The following is a 5,950-nucleotide window of genomic DNA, read 5'->3' on the forward strand; positions in this document are numbered from 1 at the left end:
TGAACATTACATACTTTACGCCTCACGATAACAAACACATTGAATGAAGCTCGGATATTCATGGCTTAGCAATGTCTTCTAAGAATTCCCTGCCAAAATTTCTATACCCATATTCATTGGCTTGAAAAAGTACTGAGGAAAGTGTTAAACCTTAATAGGCGCTGCCGAGTGAGGTGCATCGAAGGAGACAATAATAGGTGTTTCCGAGTCGCGATGTGCGAGCATAACTGATTTAAGAATGCTTGATAGTTTCGGTTGGGGTCTCTACAGGTCAGAATAATTGGCAAGGATCGCTTTGAAGCACGAATCAGTTGCATAACCGGTTTCGGAATGGTTTCCTTATATGCAGAGGATGATACTGTAGATCACCAACGTAGATGATCTATGTCGAAATGATTGGAGGCCTACTCGAGTTAGACGTGAATGGTGTGACGAACCAACTAACGTCGAAGTCACACCTCGTGGCCAGCACCTTACGTGGACTAACCCATTGACGTAACAATGTACTATAGATGCTTTGAAGACCGTACAACACAAAGGACGTTATTACAGAAATATATTAGTTGAGGTAGATACAGGCGAAAGTAAGACCACTGCCGCATGGGCCAGTCCATGGCGTATGATTAACTAATGCGCGTTGCTTGTACATGACCTTGGCAGGGAGCGATGATCTGTTCGACATTCAGTGATCCAACTGCCGGATGATTTGGCTAGGGCTCAGTGACATTTCACTGGCCCTACAATACTCCCCCACCAGATTCAACGGCCGTTTGAATCTGTACCAAACATGTTGGGAGCAGTCGCGCGCCAGAGAGTGCCAAACGAATATTATAAATCCTCCAGGTATTGCTTATCTGTAAAAGAAATGGAAAGGAGGCGGCAGAAACTGGTCGGGAAACAGCGAGTCATAATATGTTAGTAGGACGTTGGTTAAACGTAAAGCGATTAACCACAGAAATAATGAAAAGAACAAAACGTTTTATTGTTCTATCAAGTCGCGCTGAAATATATAGCCTTGAAAAGTAATTCAGTTCCTCCAATGACAAACGTTAAGTCTGCCGCAAGAGTAATGATGCTATAGCGATAGTAGGATAAGTGTATTATCAATCGATATCCATATTTGCACTGTCATTAGTTTAAAGTTGTAAGTCGGACAGTGTCGTTGACAGCTATTAATTAGTGTCAAATTCTAGTTATATCTATATCTAACAGACTAACCGTAAGTACAGAAGTATAACAGTGAAGAGTGGTCGTGATTTCGTTGTGCGAAGCTATTGACCGACTTGTAGTCAGTTTGAAAAGTCGATGACTGCTGTTACAGTCAGTAAGGGTTGAAGGCTACAAATCGACAGCAAAAGGTGGCACGATGAAGTCTCTAAAAGATGATAAACGGTGAATGCTGCGTGTTTGTTCGGTTAGTGAACAGAAAAATATCGAAAAGAACATAAGAAACCAAGAGTGTCACTCTGGACTCATGTCAATGATACCCTTGAAAAACGCTGTCAGTGTTGGGATAGAGGCGACAATATCGTTTTCAGTTTGCAGGAGATTCGCTCGACTGCATAAACTGATGATTCGCGCGAATGATATTGTCGTCAGACCACCAATTGAACTGTACAGGTTGTAAATCGTCGAGTAGTTGAACAGCCGATTGATGTACCGGAATCATCTGTTAAACAACAGCCACGAGGAAACAATACTTCATAAAATGAAGTACGACATCGAAGTAGAACAACTACAATAGTTCAGATGTGTTACAATGTCAAGTCTAAATAACATCGTTCTTACGTATACTGACAGTTGCACTGAACGTTCGCTTAGGTATGATTAGCGTAACAGTTGGATGTGTGAATAAAAACATATACGAAAACTATGGTTGGGTTCGTGGAGAATTTTCGAGGACGTTTAGATATTTTCCAAACCCGTATCGCATGTAAATAGACCGAAAATAGAATTAAAACGACTGTTGTGTAATAAGGAAATCGAGCCATGATTTACCGTGTGAATTATTAGCAAATACAAGGAGTATAATAAACATTAATTAAAATGGTAACCACCAATGTAACTAAGGTTTAGAGTATCCAGGTAACGTGGCCATTTCGTAAAAGGATGATACAAAGAGCTTATTACCTAGCATTAAGTGACATATTAAGTACGACAACATGTGTACTTGGGACATGGACTAAGCGTGCTCGTGTACATGCAATATGTTTTACCACAGTATGTCGACTAACGAGTCATAAATGTACATGATTTCGACTAAAACTTGACGGCAGTGACAGAATATATGACTAGTTTACGTGAAAGAAACTACGAAATGTTATCACGCATCATAAATATAGTACGAAATAATCTAATGAAATTATGAAACTCGTCTGGGTTACTCTTGTCTTTAAGTAATGAAGTAGGCAATAGTTTGAATCTGGATTATGTACGAGGTACTGTTGATTAAATTTTTCGATTAACACAGCGTTGTAGACTGACGAACAGTCTAAACGAGATCTAAGATCGCAGGAAATTTATAGTTCAAACTCACCGTGAATTTCTAGCATTCGTATCCTCTGTTTGGCCATGGAACTCAGCAATTGGAAATTAGGCAGGCAGTGGTAAAAAAAAGCAGAACATTCTAGTGGATAGTGGTTAAGCAGAAAGATGAATTTATAGTCGATAGTTAATCTTGTCTTATTTATACCAGTGGATAAGGTACAAAGAGATATGCGTTCGTGTTGCCTTGTGGCTATACTCACGAGTGGTTGATATTTTAACAGACATATTACACAGGAGCATTTACATGCTCCTAATGCTTGTTAAAGAACCACGATAGCCGATTATAATCGTAGTTGATTGGTTAGTTCTGTCGATTGAACGAATTATCTAGGTTTAAATGCTAATCAACATTGACATGAAGCAACGAAAGTTCACAGTAACAGATTAACATAGGCGATGATAAAAATGAAAAAGAATAAGTATAGAATACAATAATAAAGATTATAGTGATAGGTTGCGTTATTCGAAGTCTTGCTCACCAGTGTAAATCACCAACGTGGATGATCTATGTCGAAATGATTGGAGGCCTACTCGAGTTAGACGTGAATGGTGTGACGAACCAACTAACGTCGAAGTCACACCTCGTGGCCAGCACCTTACGTGGACTAACCCATTGACGTAACAATGTACTATAGATGCTTTGAAGACCGTACAACACAAAGGACGTTATTACAGAAATATATTAGTTGAGGTAGATACAGGCGAAAGTAAGACCACTGCCGCATGGGCCAGTCCATGGCGTATGATTAACTAATGCGCGTTGCTTGTACATGACCTTGGCAGGGAGCGATGATCTGTTCGACATTCAGTGATCCAACTGCCGGATGATTTGGCTAGGGCTCAGTGACATTTCACTGGCCCTACAATACCTATGATTCGTTGACCGAGTCGATAATTTTTACATCTGCATGACGTTGATCTGTCAATGTTTTCATGTGAAACGCGCAATTCAGTTTCAACTGTCAATAGAAACTCGCCAGCCCATTGATAATGGGGCCGAGTGAGCCTGTGGAATTGTGGTCTGGTTTGCTATTAGTACTGTGATAATTCTAGACCTAATCATAAAGGCGTAGATTGGTCATAATGTGACTACCTAATCTACAAGATCTTACGTAGAAGTCCCATTATTATCTGCACTGACTCATCGTGTCAGCAATATACTGTCTATTATTTTTAAAGAACTCATTTGGGCTGAAGATAGAACGATATATTTAATGAGAATAAAGACAAGTTATACAGAATGACCACGTCTGCGAGGCTGAACCATGCCATCCGATTGAATGAATGTTCCCGCGTTCACCATTGTTGACCTTCCTTTTGTATTGATTGCTGAATATGAAATCTCTCAGTAAATATTTGTTTGGCCTCAAGAATTGTGTGGTTAGAATCTAATACCACTACAGACCCATGCGAAGGTAAAGGTGCCTTTTGCTGTATGTGGCGATCTGTTTCCCATCTGCTACCAGTGAGTCGGAGACTCTCTAGACGATCATTAGTATTTGCGAGAAGTTGGTGCCTTCGTCACTGCAAGGAGTTGCGCAAGTGAGTCTATCACGACTTCCTCGTGGAAATCAGCCTCTGGTTGACAGAACCAGCCTGCAATATTGGCTAGGTAGGATGGGATGAGTTGAAAATTGGGGACATAAGAGTCTCACACCTAGTTTAAATCTAAATACTTTAGGAAAAGTATCACATGTGGAGTTTCAATGGCCAGGGCTTTGTTGGAGATCACTCCCAGAATTAGAAACACGCATAGTTATAACAAATGAAGTTTTTTTCTTTCGAAAAATCTGTAAAATTATGATCTACTTCGATATTAGTACTGTTCTAATAATAGGCCCAATTCTAAAATTGTAGATTTCTCATGGTATATCTGCCCAATATATAAGATCTTACGTCGAAGTCACATTCTCGTCTACACCAACTCATCGCATCGTAATAATCACCGATATATATGATGGAGATTCAACTTAAGCTAGAGATAGAATAACATATTTTACCTGAATAAAAGATATGCGACAGCACTCAAGGGTGACCATGCCTTCAAGGCCGAGCCAAATCATCCGACCAATCGAATAAATTCCATTCATTCTTTCCGCCTTCCTTATTGTTGGGTTTTTCTCTGTGTTAAATGTTGGATGTCTATTTTCCCAGTTGTCTCATGTTCGGCTTTGACGATTGCGTAGACAGGGCCCAGTGCCACTACAAATCCACGATCAAAAAACTTTTTCAGCCGATTCAAGCAACATAATCGAAAGTGAGAGTGAACCAATATGGTAGTAGTTATAACAAAATATTAACCAAAACAACGCAAATGTAGTTGGAAACTAGCATGGAAACTCAGTGTATGAGTAAGTAAGACAAAAAGTATAATAAAATAAAGGAATCAAAATATCAATGAAATATGCATCTGAATAAATCAACAAGAATAAATCACAGCAGTGTTTACATGGGGGAAATTCGGTGCACAAAACTTCAAGAAAGATCCTAGAACACTCTTCGTCACACTTTCGATGTGATCAAATTTACGGGGAGTTCGGAAGAACATAATGATTGGCCCAGTGTTAAAGGCCAGGGACAGACATTTAGTTAACAACTATACCCCCAGCTTGTCTTACTGGCACCATAGTTTAATTCATAAATAGACTATTCGGGCTACTAATGCGGATCACATGAAAATGGGTAGATGTTTTAGTAAAGAGCCTCCATCACACTAGAACAGACACCTGAGATATCGAACATTTTGTCGTTGCAAACATGAAAATATTCTCGAAACTTAGTAAAAGCATTCGACTCAGTTGTTATTTCCGAGTTTTCAACGCCAGTTTGCTCAAAGTATGTTAGCATAAAAATTTTGACACATCTAACTAAATAACTATAAAATTAAAATTTTAAGATTGGACTCCACTTTTAAACTACGAACTACCAAAACGTCTTTCCAGTGATGACAAATGTTCAACCTTTAGAGTTGTAGAGTTAAAATCCAAAACATCAGTCAGAAGTTTATAAAAATACGTCAAAAATCTGTGAAAACAGATGATTTTCATAATATTATTTTCTAACAAGTTGAATACTCTGAGTTTCTTTCTTAAGGATGGTCTCATGTATTTCCCAGAATAAAAGTAAATAAACTTAAAACTTAGTAGTGCTATGGATTGATGGCTGTTTCAATGTAAGGAGGCAGTGAGCTATTCTAAACGTTATTCAAATTCAAAAAAAAGCCTTCCAAGTAGGTCAAAACCTGCCGGCAGTTAAACATTTTACGGAGTAATAACACACTCACTGAACAACTGTTCATTTAAACAAAGTGTGCCGTATAAAACATTCCCTTCATTCAGTAGGCCAAAGAAGAGTGTTAAGGAGTTATATTTAATAAGAATTTAACTTCTCACCTATAAGTTTC

Source organism: Schistosoma haematobium, chromosome 1 (assembly GCF_000699445.3).
Source record: "Schistosoma haematobium chromosome 1, whole genome shotgun sequence".
Taxonomy (NCBI): Eukaryota; Metazoa; Platyhelminthes; class Trematoda; order Strigeidida; family Schistosomatidae; genus Schistosoma; species Schistosoma haematobium.